Consider the following 16,835-nt stretch of genomic DNA (forward strand, 5'->3'; position numbering starts at 1 on the left):
TTAGCAATTTCAGCTCCAAGCATATTTTTTATGGCATACTCTTATTTTTAATCATGAGAATCATTGTCACCAAAAATTTGACTTAATTGGCCACTATAGGATAAGGAAGATTATTATCTCATCCAAAGCTAAGTTTTTGGTATTCAATTTAGCTGTCAGTGATAAGTATGAGGATATATGTATAGTGATGGATTCCAAATATATATGTATAAAAACCCACTGATTTATATTCTGACAAACAACATTTTGGATGAAGCTAAAAAACATTTTTGATGATGGAGTTTCTTAGGAAATTATCAACCAAAGGAAATCAATTGAAAGCAGGTGCCCTACGACATTGGCCGTTGGTAAATCTGAAAATTTGGGGTCTTCAGAGAAAAAAGAAAAGTCAATTTTCAACACAGAGCAAACTTGAATGCTACAAAGTAAATCACCACAGAAAACTGGAACTGAAAGTGTCTCATCAGTGGTAGTAAATCTGAGAATCCATCTTCTCTGTCCATATGATCCATGATGACAGGTAATAAACATAGCTGTAGAATGAAGATCCCTAAGAATCAGAGACAAAGAGAAAGGGTTGTGACTCTTGTGGATTTAAACTTACATCTCCAGAAGACATGAAAGAAGCTGAGATTCTATTTTGGAGCTAAGAGGATTATAATATTAGAACTAAATGAAAATTAAGAGGAAAGTTCAACTCTATATTGTATATAAATAAGGAAACTGAGGCCAAGATAAATTAGATGCCTTTCACAAGGTTAGACTGATAGCAAATGTCTGAAGCAGGAGCTAAATCTAAGTCTTCATGACAGTCCAATACTTTATTTTCTAAGCCATGCTAATTTTATGTACTTATAATTATATTAGATTTTAACAATTCTACAAAAAGTACCAGAGTTGTTGACACTATCCAGGTACAATTATACCATGACTCTGGAAGCCTTGAATGATGATTCTGGATACTTGACTCAAGAGAAAGCCCAGAGTTGGTGTGGAGTAGGTGTTCTTGACCCGAGATGTCACCAGATGTATGGAAGAAGTGCTGTAACCATTTGCAGTGGATTTAAAGTAAAACACTGACAGAATGTTCTGCTTGGCTGGAGAAAAGCAGTAGAGTCACAGAAGCAAGTATTTATCTCTAGAGGAGGTATCAAGTAACTATAATGGATATGAGTGCCAGAACTGGAGTCCAAAAGGTTTGAATTCTAGTATTGCTTCAGATGCTTACTAGCTATGTGAGCCTGCAAAAATTGCTTACTCTATTTCTTCATCTGCAAAAATGGAGATAATAACTCTTCCTTTACAGGATGTTCTTAAAATCAAATGAGATAATATATGTAAAGCACTATTAAAACCTTAAAATGTATATAAATTTTAGTTTTCATTACCATTAAGAATTTTCATTACCAAAAATCAAGGCAACATTTTTATGGTGACAGGTCATTTCAACAGGTACATACTCAGGAAGTAGAAGGATCTTACAATAGACAAAGTCTTATGGGAGAAGATTTTTAACTGATTCCTTGCTAAGATCAATTTTTTTCAGCATCAAGATTTTGAAAATAAACTGAATGCAAAATTTGTCAGGAATGGGGGGGGGAGCTAGGTGGCACAGTGGATAGAGTACCAACCCTGTAGTCAGGGGGACCTGAGTTCAAATCCAGCCCCAAATACTTAATAATTACCTAGCTGTGTGACCTTGGGCAAGTCACTTAACCCCATTGTCTTGAAAAGGCAAAAAATAACTTAGCAGGAACAAAAACAAAATCTAGAATCGGGACATACCTTTTTTTAAAATTTTTATCCATATGCACACATATATTTTTAAGTTACAAAATTTCCTTTCACCTTTCCTTCCCATCCCCATCCCCTCAGTGGCAAACAGTCAAGTTAGCATTTTACATACATATTTTTGATAAACATGCTTACGTATTAGTAATTTTCGGTATGATGATTTAGGACTAAGGAAAAGAGATACAGAAGAGATAAATTTTATAAAGTGTTCATCATATTCTGAAGGGGCTGGGGTTTTTTGTTTTGTTTTATTTTGTTTTTCTTCCTCTGATTAGGGATAACATTGTCCATAACCAGTCCAATACTGTGGTCCTAGCTCTCTGAACTGCTGAGAGTAGCTGCTTCCATTAAGGTGTAACATCAAATAATGTTGTTATTGTATACATTATTCTCTTGACTCTGCTCCCTTCACTCAGCATCAGATCTTGTAAGTCTTTCCATGCTTCTCTAGAGTTGGACCATTTATGGTTTCTCATAGAACAATAATATTCCATAGTATTCATGTACCAGAACTTGTTTAGCTATTTCCCAATTGCTGGGCATTCCTTCAATTTCCAATTCTTTGCTACTACAAAAAGAGCTGATATGAATATTTTGGAACATGTAGGATTTTTCCCTTTTTTATATTTTTTTCTGCATATATACAGAATTGGAATTGCTGCATCAAAGGGTATAAACAGTTTCAGTACTCTTTGGGCATAATTCCATATTGCTCTCCTGAATGGTTGGATTCATTCACAATTCCACCAGCAATGCATTAATGTCCCAATCCTCCCACAACCTCTCCAACATTGATCATTTTCATTTTCTCATCTTGGCCAATCTGTGAGGTATGAGGTGATACCTTACTGCTGTTTTAATTTACATTTCTCTAATCATTAATGATTTGGAGCATTTTTTCTTATGATTATATATAGCTTTAATTTCTTCATTTGAAAACTGTTTATTCATATCTTTTGATCATTTATCAATTGGAGAATAACTTGTGACCTTATAACATTGATGCAATTTTCTATATTTTAGAAATAAGACCTTTATCAAGACTCCTGGTTGTGAAGATTGTTTCCCAGATTTTTGCTTTTCTTCTAGTTTTAGCAGCATTGATTTTATCAATGCAAAACCTTTTTAATTTAATATAGTCAAAATCTTTATTTTGTAGTTTGTGATGGAATCTAATTCTTGTTTGGTCATAATTTTAACCCTCTTCCATAGATCTGACAGAGTATTTCTTGGTCTATTAAGTTATCTATGGTGTCACCCTCATGTCTAAATTCTATACCCATTTTCATTTTATTTTGGTATAGGTTGTGAGATGTGGGTCTGTGCCTGGTTTTTGCCAAACTATTTTACATTTTTCCAACAATTTTTTGTCAAAAAATGAGTTCTTATCCCAGAAGTTGATGTCTTTAGGTTTGTCAAATAGTACATTGCTGTAGTCAGTTACTATGGTTTCTTTTGAAACCTAATTCACTGATCCATTACTCTATTTCTTAACCAGTACCAGTTTTGATGACTGCTACTTTATAGTATAGTTTTAGATCTGACAGAGCTAGGCCACCTTCCTTTAAGGCCATATCATCTTCAAGAAAATTCATAACTCAAGTAGTTTAATTACCCAATGCACAACATGCCATGGACCCAAATGCCATCTAAGAAATTTCAAGTGAAGCAGTATATGTCCTGTTACAAGTATATAATTCACCAAGAATGATTACTCAGATTTTATTCAGTACCTGTTGACATAAAGTTGTTTAATCTGTGCTTTGAAGCCTCAGAAATATGAATTTGTATGGAAGGTGAGCTAAGAGAGTAGAAAAAAGGAATTCCTATGATCTGCCTAAGACCTCAACTTCAAAGAATACAAAAAAACAACATCATGTTACCCTAAACTGATTTTTATTTAATAATCTAATTTATCATAGGTCAATTAAAATATGATGCCAAGTGATGGGAGGAACGTGGAATAAGTGTTTGATGGAAAGCATGCTTATATTCTCCTGGAAGTTGCAAAATTTCCTAAGTCTTCCTTGAAATGAGGAGGCTTCTGTATAGGTCTGAGAGAGGATGAGATAGGGTTGAATTCAAAAGATGTCATTCTCTAAAGAGTACCAATAGAAGAAAATGGAAAGTTATTTAATTATTTTTTAAGATCAGATTAAAATAAACTAGAAATAAAAAATAGTGGAATGAGTGATGAATCATAAGAACTTTGAGGTCAGATATAGAATTGTTTTGCCATTGTATTCACTACAAAGGTAATAACATTTAATAAGTAATTACTATTGATTGATTTCTCAAATATTTATTAATGTCTTAATTTTAAGCATCCTAGAAAAACAAAAGAATAGAAATCACACCAATTAAGAAAGTGAAAAGAGATAGCATGCTTATGTAAGAAAATATTTTCTTTATTTACCTGAAAAATATGTTTATCAAGAACAAAATAAATTAATACATAATAAGTATTAAGGACATGTATACACACACATATATGTATGTATATATATATATAATATCAATCATAGAAATGTTATTTCATAGTAATGAATGGGATAATTTAGGTCGAATACAAGCAAAATAAAAAGAAATGGAAATCAACACTGTAATAATACCTTACATGATGCATTATAATGGAGAAAAAGTCAATTATAAGTTAATAAACAAGTTGTGTGTCCCTTGTGTAAAACTCTGTCATTTATAATCTAAATAGATTTTCTTAACTAAATATTATGTGTTTTCAATTCAGGCTTCAAACTCCTAAGGGAAAGAGTTCAGGACTTGCCTAGTGTAAAATCTACCAGGAGCTTTGAAAATGCCAACAGCAAAGAAAGAGTTCAAATGTGTGAGAAGATCTGCAAGGATTTGGACACCTGGAGTTTTCTTTTGGCCTGAGGACCAACATTCTAATGTACATATTAGTCCTGAAAGGTTTCAATAACATTTGGACTCTGGGATCTGGCAATACTGGTCTATCCCTGTACAGGATTTGAAAGGACTTGAAAACAACTGTTTAGGACAGTATTGACTAAATTAAGAATTTGTTTTTCTATACAAGGTTTAGAATTGGGGGGAAATAGAGTCTGCTGAGGGGAAGAGAGGAGGCAGTGACAATAGATACTTCATTTCACATCAGATTTCCAGGAGCAGAATTCTATATACAATATCCTAGTGTCTTATTCCAGATAATCACATATTTGGAACACAAAATTCATCAGCTTCTAGGGGTTGACAATTTTTGTCTCAGATGCTCTTCCCTATTTCTATGTCACAATATTTCTATCATGTCTAATGTTCAGTGTAAATCTTATGGCAGTTCAGTAAGATATTTATTCACATTTTTCTATGTTTTGTTCTTAGTACATAACAAAAAAGAGAGCAAGAGGAAAAGGAGGAAGAGGAAAAATAAGAGGAGCAGTAGGAGGAAGAGGAGGAAAAGGGAGAAGGGAAAGGAAAAGAGAACAAGAGGAGAAGAAGAGAAACTACAGGAAGAAGAAAATGAAAAAGAATAACATGAGTCATAAGAAGAGCAAGGTGAAAAAAGAATGCATCCTTGCACTGTTCACCCTGAATTATCAGGACCTATCTTCATGGATTTACCCAGAGTTAATCTTTTGCATCATACCATAACATTTTTATTTGAATTAAAGCTTTGTTTCTTATCACTTTCTAAGCTTTCCATGGTAATCTGTATTGCTATCTTGTTCTTTAACTTTTTTCTCAGCTTGGTAATATCTGAAAAGAGGACATGACATCGGGGAAATGATGTCAAGGCAAGTAAGCAAACTTGATTTGAGCGAGGAAGTGTTGTGCAAACTCACTAGTCTAACTTTCTCTTCTGGAGTCATCTGGGTCTAGTGAATACACCTGAATCAGGATAAAATTAGGTCTTTCTTCCAGATCATAGTTTGACTGAGCCAATGATCATTCAGTCATTACGGTTACATAAGAGAGAGATGAGGAAAAGAGGTTAAGAATCCATAAACAAAAAATCAGTCTGGAAGAGGAAGACCCTCTGGGTTTTATTTACATTCACTAGGAACCAATCAGAACCCCAAAAATCACCAACTGGACCCTTTATTGGTCAATTGATGAGAAGCAGAATGAGTTGAGAGAGGTAATTCCCAAGAAATTATGCCAGGCCTAGAAAGAAAAAAAGAAAAAGAGAGAGAGAGAGAGAGAGAGAGAGAGAGAGAGAGAGAGAGAGAGAGAAAGAAAGAAAGAAAGAAAGAAAGAAAGAAAGAAAGAAAGAAAGAAAGGTAAAAGAAGGAAAGAAAGAAGAAGGAAGTTAGGAAGCTAGGAAGGAATTTAGGAAGGAAGGAAGGAAGGAAGGAAGGAAGGAAGGAAGGAAGGAAGGAAGGAAGAGAGGGGAGGAAGAGAAGGGGAGATGAGGGGAGGGGAGAAGAAAGAGAAACTAAAAGGTAGTGGGACTCTCCCATTATTGCCAAAGGTTGATATTTGTCCTTGATCATGACATCAGAAAGGTAATACCATGATATGCAAGAAAACTGAATTTGAGAGGGTATGTTGTACAAAGTCATCAACCTCACTTTCTCTTCTAAAGTCATCTAAATCCAGTGGCCAATATGTATCAAGACAGTTGGAGATAGATAAATACATAATATATACATACATATGTTGACAGACATACAGACATAGAACTATATTTCCATCTAGTTCATTAATGAAAAGTTGAAAGCATATAAAACTCTAGAGCAGACCCAGGTAGCATCAGTTCTCATTTCTCTTTTTTTCTTCATTTCTTTTCATCACTCTCTTTCTTTCTTCAGATCTCTACTTTCTTTCTACTTCCCCCACACCAGACTCTTCTAATTGATTTATGAATTTGCCATTGATGTACATTTCTGAAATACTGTAATATGATCATCAAAACTTTCTCTATCAGATCTTTAGACCATTTAAAAAGTAATTATATGAACTCACATAGTTATTAGTTATGTTCATTCAATTGGCATTTCCATTATGAATCCATTTTTAATTACATTGGACACATTTCATCAATATTTCTCATGCGACAAAAAGAATGCATAATGACAACTATAGAGAGACATATACCAAATTAAATAGAGAACTCTTCCACCTGTGTAATTATTTTCACCACAATTATTGTCAAACCATGCCTTATTATGCCTTAGAGAGATTTTGGGACAGGTCTATACAACAAGGTGAATGCAGAATGGAGACAATTATTCAGAAACTTTGTAGATACAATTCAGCTGTGAAAAGTTAGAGGGTTCTGAATTCTGAAGAAGTACTGTCCACCAATACCTAATGATCCAAATTTCCTTTGCACTTTCTTCCTGCAGAAACTCAGACTCAAAACAACTTAAACCTTGTACAGCTTCAGTGGAATTGCTACTTTTCCTTCAAGAAAGTAGACAATAGTAAGGAGAAAGAAAAAAATCTCAGACTTACATCTTGAGGTCACTATGGAGACAAAGGATGGGGAAAACAATGACAGGTTGTCTAAGAAGCAGGATGCTCTGGAGCAATCACTATTACATGTCCTACATGCAGCTATTCAAAGGTATTGGCTTGGGTTTGTAGATTCCAATTTCTATTCTCAGGGGTTGTTTGGGTTGAAAGGAAAACATTATTTGAACCCAGGCTGGAGTCTAAAGGACAAAAAGTAATAAATCTTCCCACAGGTCAACGCAGTGTGTGTGTAATTAGGGTACTGCAGCAACCCCACCAGCTTCCCTTCTCTCCCGATGTGCTGATGCATAAAGGATAACACAGCATGAGAGAGCCTTCCTCAGGCTACATTTGAAAAGGATGAAAATATTGTGGAGACGTTACCTTACAAGAAGAACTCAGAGATTGGAAAAGTCAGTTGCCTGAATGAGGTATCATAATAAAGGATGATGTCAATTTTGATTGGGATCTCTGAAAATGATTTCACCTCCAGCAGCATCATATGTTCCTATGTGGGATCATGTTTAGTTGAAGGGTTATTTGCTGGATTTGAGCTTTTGTATTGCTATTTCACTTTTTTTCCTTTGGCAAATTGTTTTATTAATGGAATTGTTCCTTTTGGAAACTCTGCTAGTCCCTTAGGACTTAACTCACAGAATCTTCATTAGATAGGTAATTTATAATGTTTGTCCTTCATTTTCAAAGAAGACCACAACATCAGGGACTTGCACATTCCATCAGTGCAATAATTAGGGACAATTTTAGGGTGTCTGTTATGGAGAATACTATATGTATCCAGACAAAGAACTATGGAGTTAACAAAGACCAAAGATTACTACCTTCAATTTTTTTAAAAAAGTTGTCTTATGTACTACATAATTTTGCTATCTCTAATATTTTATTTCTTCCTCAAGGATATTTTTTTCTCTCAACACATTCAAGTTTGATCAATGCATAGCTTGAAAACAGTGTAAAGATTATTAGTCTTCTGTGGGGGAGAGGAAGAAATAAGGGAGGGGGAAATCATAAAATTCAAAATCTTACAAAAAATGATAGGTAGAAACTACTGTGTTATATAATTGGAAAACTGATAAAATATTTATGTAAAAAATAAGATAAAATCTATGGTCCAGTCAAACTTATTCTCTTTATTTTTCTCACACTTTCCACATCTGTTCTATTTCTCTAGAAATCCTTCATGTTTGGATTGTACTCCCTCCTCATCTTGAACTCATGGAAGCCTCTGTTCCATTAAAACACAAAAGAAGCACTACCCCCTTCTACATTAAGATTGTAATTCCTGTATAAATAGTATTTTCTGGTTCTGCCTTCTTTACTCAGCACCAGTACAAGCCTTCCAATGCTTCCCTGAATTACTCTTATATTGCCATAACAAGAAGATAAAAAAGAATCTAAAAATTCTTAAACCAGTAAACACTTTCCATAGCAAGTGGAAAGAGGTGTTAGCTAAAAATAATGCTAGTTTAGACTATAAGCTCATTTGTAAAATCTTATAAGGAAAGATGATGGATGAATATGAACAGTATTGTTTTGTGAATCAGAAATTAACAGTGCAGAGTAAAACTAGCTTAAATAGTGCTTGGCAAAAGACCACCTAAGCAAAACCATCCCGAGGGCATTTAAGAATGAAGATGGAGAGATAGCATACTGAAGAAAATGGAAATAAATATCTGCAAAAAATATTGTAACAAACTTATCACTAATCAAGTACTATATTTGTACTCTCATATTTATTACACTCTCCTGGATATGGTTATAGGTAAAGTAGAAATAGCATTGAAAAGAACAAAGATCAAAAAGCAGGCAAATTGGACCAAGTGTATATAGAAAGTGACATGTATATATGGAATCAGGAGAACCTGAAGGTGCCATAATTGTGAAGAGATTGAGGGATTGATTCTCAATGTATCTCAAAGAAGGGAAGATACCAAAGATGTAGAAAAAATAATAAGCTTGAACCTTAGTTTTCTTTCACGAATTATCTTGTGATAGTTTTATTTTTTTTCTGAAGTGCAATCTAGAATTATTGTTGTCTATAAGGTCCTTGAGGACAGAAGCAGTTTAGCAGTGCCTGGTACATAATAAGTAATAAATGCATATTGGTGGTTTGATTGAACTTGCAGAATAATTGTAAAACAAATTTATTATCAAAGAACTTTGGAGAGTGGAAAGATCTCTTCAAATGTAGTGTTAAAATAAATAATGGAATCCTATGGCTCAGAAACTTCATTCTGGGTCTATACAGAATCTCTTCTTCTTGTGAGAAGATCATAAACTATTTTCTGATTCATGAATTTATCACTCAATCCATTTTTCCTAGAAACATTGGATGTGCCTCAAGTCTGAATCTAGTAACAATGGAGGGGAAAGTTTGAGTACATTTTTCCTCACTTTGATTTTGTCTCTATTCTAACTTCCTGCTTGATAGATGAGCCCACTTTATCTATTTAGGGACAGGCAGATGGTGGAGAGAGAACCAGTCCTAGAGTCAAGAAGACTTGTGTACAAATTTGATCTTGCTAGTTGTGTGACCTAGGTAAGGCCCTGGATCAAAGGCTGAATCAGCTTCTTTAACTACATAATGGGCTGAGAAGATTAAATGAGATAATATTTTCACAGTACTAAGCATATTGCTTATCACATGGTAGGCATTTACTGTGTGTTTCTTTCCTTTCTTTTATATCCAAGAGAGTTGGTTCAGTAACTCCTCTACTGAATGGTTCCTCCTCCAGGAACTCCTATACCACTCTATGACTGTCTTGTCACAACACACTAGATAAGCATGTTCCTGAGCATAGATAGATATCAATCAATCTAACCCTCTGTCCAGTGGAATTCTCTATACAATCTAGAATTTTACCTATATTTGGGGATAGGCAGGATGAAGAATATCTTCTTTAGTCTATAACCTCCTTGATTAGTTGTTAGAAAGGATATTCTGGGATATGAGAGTGCATCTGTCAGTCTTCATCCCATGATTTTTCCTTGACACTGCTGCTTCCTTGAATTTAAAAGAGAGTGCTTACCACATGTAGATACTGTTTAGATCCAATAACTTTTCCCACTCTGTCAATATGCAACATGTGTATCATATGCACTTTGCCCAGGAGCAGATGGGCAGTAGTAAGCTTTAGAGTATATAAGAATATGATTTATCCTGCGATATTTATGTAACAAGCAGATTATTTAACTAGTGCTATTAGGCCAAGTTTGAAAGTTTAGGTGAGGGAACAACTCCACTCTAATATCAGATCATTTTTTTCCCAGACCTATTGTCTCACACTTGGCAACCCAGGAGGCATAATTTTCCCTTGGTTTATGCCTCCACTCTACCCTTCTCTCCTATACCAGAATTTGCATTGAAAGGTCCACAACTCTAAGGTAACTGACTTATTACTCTTTACTCCATAACCTAGAGGTGAATGATCCCAAGTTGCATGGCTCTCTTTGGACTATTGGAAAGTTTATATGGATTATTATTGAAAACCAAAATCATAACATTTTCTTACTTGACTCAGTTCCTGATTAGCTTGGGGTGGAAAGAGGAAGAAAATAAGTTTTTTCCTGATATTTTGTACTAAAAGACTATTCACTGGCTTCTTCCCTTGAACTCCTTCACAGAAAAATTAAGTAATACATCACAAAATACAATATAATCAATCCTAGTTTTGTAGAAATCAGTTCAAGAAATAATGATATCTTAAAGCAATAGAGAAACTGTAGAAATTCTGACCATATGTAGACATCAGGGAAGTGGGAAGAGAGTTAATTTTCACAATCCCCTCCATTATCTCATGAGTAATAATCACATGAGCAGAACCAAGTCTGCACTGCCCAGATTCCAACCTCTAAACATATCAGAAAATGCTGGCAGAGTTCTCTCTGTTTCTTCCTCTTACATTTTTCTCTGTCTCTGTCTCTTCCTCTCTCTCTCTCTCTCTCTCTCTCTCTCTCTCTCTCTCTCTCTCTGCATCTCTATCTATGTCTGTGTCTCTCCCTCTCTTCCAATATAGAATATTGAATAATAATAAAAAAACACAACAGCAACAAAACACTTTTAGGCCATTCAACAGTTAACCAAAAGAGATTTACTTAGACATAGTAGGACAAAAGTATTCAGAAAGGATAGGCATTGTGGATTCCTTGAGGTGATTCAAATTAAGTGAATCTCCATTCTTGAGTTACCCTACCCTTTATGATTTACCAGCATCAATGCACCCCAGTACTCCTTGTGGTTGCTTTAAACTCAGTGAATAAGTAATGCTTTCAGTCTGTACTTAAGTTTCCCTGAACCAACATATTTTCAAGAAATATGTCAATATCATTTAAGAAAAAACTAGCCCAACTTGTGTGAGGTGAAAGGGTTAGGATATTTTTCCTGCATCATTTTATATAAATGTTTTAATTTGGGAAATTTTTCTTTCATCAAGTTCAAGTTTTCCTCAGAAACTGCCCCTCATTTCTCCTGATTCTACCCAGTTAAACCAAACCAAAAAAAAGCCAAATCTCTTTTCCAAGTGGCAAACACTTGAAAAAAGATTTGTTATGCCGCTTGTCTCTTTTCTAGGCTAAACATTCCCAGTTCTTTCAACTGATCATTTATCATGTGGCAAAAACTCAATATCAACCATCATCTTAGTTAACCTTCTTTTGACACTTTCCGATCTACCAATGTCATTCCTAACTTGTCATCCTCAGAACTGAACATAATATTCCAGTTGTTGCCTGACAGGGTAGAGTAAGGCAGAATGATCACTTCCTTATTCTTGTTGTCTATACATCTCTTAATGTAACTTGAACTTGAACTAACTTCCTTGGCTACCAAATCATACTCCTATTAATTTGCCATCCAATTCCACTAAAATTCCTAGACCTTTATCTTTCTTTCTTTTTAGACTAATCATAGTTCCCACCACTGTTCATTTGAGAAACTGTCAAAAGTATATTAACTATTCTGTGTTGTCCTTCACACATAAAATGGCACTATCAATTATTTTTACAACAGGAACAATGGACATATGGGATCTGTCTTAGTCCTTCTTATACTTTCAAATACATGCATACATATAGTATGTATGTATACATATAACACAACAGTCTTATGATTATAATTTTGTAGCTATTTCATCATTTACAAAATTATCTCCTTGTTCTAACACTCCTCCAAAGTAAAAAGTAAAAATATTATTATTCCCATTTTAAGGAAGAGAAAATTCAATGTTATTGTCTTTTTCAATGTTTTTAAACTTAGTAAAATCAGGAAATGAACCCATTTCTTCTGGCCTAAAGTTCTTTGCTCTTTCAATTATTTTGCTTTGCTTCTCACAGCATAAGAGGGTTAAGAACAGGGAACCAGGTATGACTATGTAATGGAATTCAGTGATGTAAGAAAGTCTATAAATGATAATGGCACTAATTTTTCATTTTGGCATTTGATTTATGGTAAAAGCAAAAAAGCTGAATTTTGTGACAACTGCCAACCAGGGACTGATGAAAAACTGAAGAGATACTTATGGTCCCTTTTGACTGGAAAGTCCTGCCAGACATTGTTTGACTCTGGGATGACTCTCCTTGAGATTTTTAATTAACAGATGATGCCCAGCATGATAGGCATTCTGACTGTCAGGGCACCACATTAATTAAAAAACTGATGCCCAATAAGGGAACATATGTACCATTCTTCTGCAATGTTGGGATATTTGGGACTTAGAGGTAGAAATAAAAGCATAAAGTACAAAAATATGATCAAGTTTTAGACACTTGTTAAACAAATAGACTCTCACTTATTTTCTAAATCTTTCACTTTATGTTTCTATTTTGGTTCCATTCTCTCAGTGGGTAGCTGTCAAGATGGAGAGGGGAGTTGATATATTAATGACTTTTTGTAGTCATTTCCAGACTGACATTCAAAGCCGGTCTCCCCTGTGAGAGAAGGAAGAAATTAAAAAGACATCATACTTGCTGAGGAGAACTGTCAGATGAGGTAGTGAGGTTGCCATCACTGTAGGTGTTCAAGTAGAAATAAGGCAAGAAATAAGTAAAAAAAATTGACTATCAATTAAGGATAGTGTAAAAGGTAAACATGAATCAGTCATGGAGTTGGGCTAGTTATTTTCCAAAATCCTCTTTTTCCTTAGGCACTTGTAGCTTTTCCTTGGAACTCCACCTCATCTCCCCCCCCCCATATCCACTGTGCCTGTTTGGAGAGAAGATTCCTAGATCAGACATTTAGAAATCAGAGTTCTCTCATCACTGGTTTTTAAGAGATGAAAACCCTCACCCACTTTTCAAGAATTATATTTATTTTTTGTAGCATTGACTTCATAAGAAAAGCATTATGTACAATCAGTACAGCCAGGCTACAATATCTGGGCTTTCTGTAGTCCATATATATATATATATATATATATATATATATATACTATGCAATTTAACATCCTATATAGGATGGCCATACTACTGAAGGACTGAAATCATGTCTTCTAGGTCTTTCCATTTCATTGTCAACTACAGGACCCACAAGATTATTAGTCAAAAATGTGCTAAATAAACATTCAACTTAAACTCCTTCTATGGCAAAGTATTCAAGGAATCCTCCCACATAAATTACAATAATATATTCCCTTCATATATAGTGTCAAAGGAGACAACTTTACTTTTATTATACAATGTATATATTCACTGCTGAGGAGAAATCTCCATTGTTGCTTTCTTAATTTCTTTTGCAAGTTTCCCTTACCTTGAGACTGACTTGAACAAGAAGATTTTGACAAAAAAAAAAAAAAAAACATGTCTCCTATCCATTTTTACATATTGGTGTCATGCTATTTTGGAATATTGGCAGAAAATTGTTTATGTCAGACTTTAACCCCCTCTCTCTCTGTATCTGTCTCTTTCTTTCTACCTCTTTCTCTGTCTCTGTCTCTGTCTCTGTCTCTGTCTTTCACTCATTCATCTGCAGGTCAATTTTACCATTTTCTACATTTCTACATCCTAGCCATTCCTTCAGCTCTTCACCTATGATATGAAATTCTGTTTAATCACTCCTTTGGTTCCTCTCAGGAGACAAATGCTCTACTTTTCAATATTTACATGAGGAAGTTGTAAAAATCAGTGGATTAATCTCTTTCTTTAGATTTGATCCCATAGCCACAAAAACTATTGTAGCAGATATATGTATTATAATATGAAAAAAAAATTATCTGTCTCTTTCTTTTACTCTTTCCATGCCCTTCCTTTTTATTGTACCTCACAACTGTGTTTGTGTAATAAAAAAGCAGATCAGTAATACAATGGTTAATATAATTTACTTTTAAAGACCAGTTTTAAGGGGAAAAAGGCAGAGAAAAGTAAATAAAGACTAAAGAAGCAGAGATAACTTTCAGGAACTGACACATTCCAAAGAAGAGAAAGGCAGGAAAACAAGGGAGGAAGGGACTGAGGAATCAAGAACTTTCATTCTGCTCCACTAGTTTAGTTAATCAAAATTAGCATCTCCCAGACAGAAGTTATTGTTCTAGAGTCTGTTCTCGGCAACTTTATAACTCTCCCAGTCTGCTGCTCAGCTATTTTTTGAGGATGCTTCCTAGGGTTCTCCCTGCTCCACAGTATATCTCTTTTTAGTTCCAGTTGCATACTTTTCTCTCAATGGCTTGCACACTGCCCATCCATTGGTTTACTAGTGAAAGTACAACTCCAGTCAGTTGCAGTGTCAGGTTAGGTCTGTAGAGTATAGAGGAAGGGAACATTAAGGAATTCTATTCACCAGTGGCCATTTATCTCTATCACCCTGTTGCATTTGTATTCATATACTGTGGATAGACTGGACACAGAAATGTCATACTTGTTTTCTGAATGGGTCTATAATACAAGAAAAAATCAGAGAAATGGTATTATTAAATTCTAGTACTGTGGATTCACAATAATTACATTTCAAACTCAATGTGTTTCACTTTCTTAAGTAAATCACTATTGCTAATAATAATTGATTCATATGGCATCCTTAATATTTGCAACTTTTTCCTGGAATAAGCTAAGGCAGAGAAAAGAGAGCTGCAGAAAACATTCATTGAACTGGAAAACTTATTTGCCTTATCTTATTTTTAAGGCTACATTAAACTGTGGAATAAAACTTTACTACTCCTATTTTCCAAATGTAGAAATGGAGGCTCAAATAATTCAAAAGACTTATCCAACATCATAAAGCAAGGACCAACACCATAAAGCAAGATATATCAGAGCCAGAATTAGAACTGTGGACTTATAGATTTTAAGTTCATTCTGTTCATCATACTATTGGTGCTGCTCTCTGAGGACTTATCAGTATTGAAAAGTAATAGTTCAATTCTTGGTCAATCAAGTCAGTCAGTTAACATTAATTGAAGGCTTACAAAAAAAGACTTAGGGTCCTGTACTAACTGCCATCTTGGTCTTCTAACATATAATCCAAAAGATATCAATACTCTCTTGTGAACACTGAAAATTATCATTTTTATGTACTTCCATAAGATTAGCTTTAAGAAACTTTAACACTCAAATTCTTTCAAAGAAATGCTTTTGCTTGGCATGGTACATGAATTTTGCAGTACTGTGGTTTTGAACAAAAATGTTCAAAATTCCCAAACTTCACAAACAATTTTGATGTCAAAAGATTTTTGAAGTCCATGGAGCTGAACATATTGATGGTGAATTCTAATTTACTAGAAAGTTTGGTAGGTTACCAGTTCTATAGATGATATTCTGAGATCCTGATTGACTATGTTTTCTTCTCATTCAGCCTCCCCATTTCATCCTTGCCCACCTCCAATGCCCTCCCCCTTAGGTGAAACTCAGCATCCCAATAGAACCACCTTCCTGAATATTCTATAGGTGTAAATCTTTTATGAATTTCTCTTTTGCTCTTTGTAACCTTAATGGCTCTGACTCTTAAGAGTCCATGAGTAGATTTGTTAAGAGTATCACAGAATACTAGCAGAATTCTGAGGCCCTGAAAATGAAGGAACTACTAGAACAAAGGTCAGTTGAGCTGTCACAAATGCAGTTTGTACTTGTGACATAAAGGTCAGGTGATCTGACATTTTTCTGGGCTTGTAGCTCCTAATATATACTTTTAAGTTAAAGTCATAATGACTTTGAACAAAGATGGAACTCTGGAAGACAAATTCTCAGGGTTCCCATAATTGACTAAAAAATCATTGTTGAACTGATTTAATAAGCTTTCAGAAAGTGATTAGTAAATATTTGTTTTATGTTTCCTATGTGAAGAGCACATGAAACCCCATTAACCTATGTTGCATTGTAAATTTCCTTATATCACTCTAGATTATTTCTGGTATAAATCATGTGATTCAACTAAATTTGATCAAATTCAATTCAATATGTATTTGTTGAGAATCTAAAAATATTATAAATTCAGGATTAGCCTTACATAGTGAATAGAGTTGAAAATTGATTTCAAGCCAGAAAGACCTGGGTTCAAAGGCCACCTATGATATTATACGATGTATAGCCATGAATAAATCACATAACACCTGAACCTCATACAACTCTTTAATTTTATAAATGATGCCAACAGATAATGATCCTAA

General features: G+C 34.4%; 1 pseudogene; it reads left to right on the forward strand.

The window, feature by feature from the left end:
* The first annotated feature begins 927 nt into the window (after positions 1-927).
* Positions 928-16,835, forward strand: part of LOC141502998 (alpha-enolase-like) — a 58,352-nt pseudogene continuing 42,444 nt past the window's right edge.

The sequence above is a fragment of the Macrotis lagotis genome, chromosome 1 (genome assembly GCF_037893015.1).
Source record: "Macrotis lagotis isolate mMagLag1 chromosome 1, bilby.v1.9.chrom.fasta, whole genome shotgun sequence".
NCBI classification, from domain to species: Eukaryota; Metazoa; Chordata; class Mammalia; order Peramelemorphia; family Peramelidae; genus Macrotis; species Macrotis lagotis.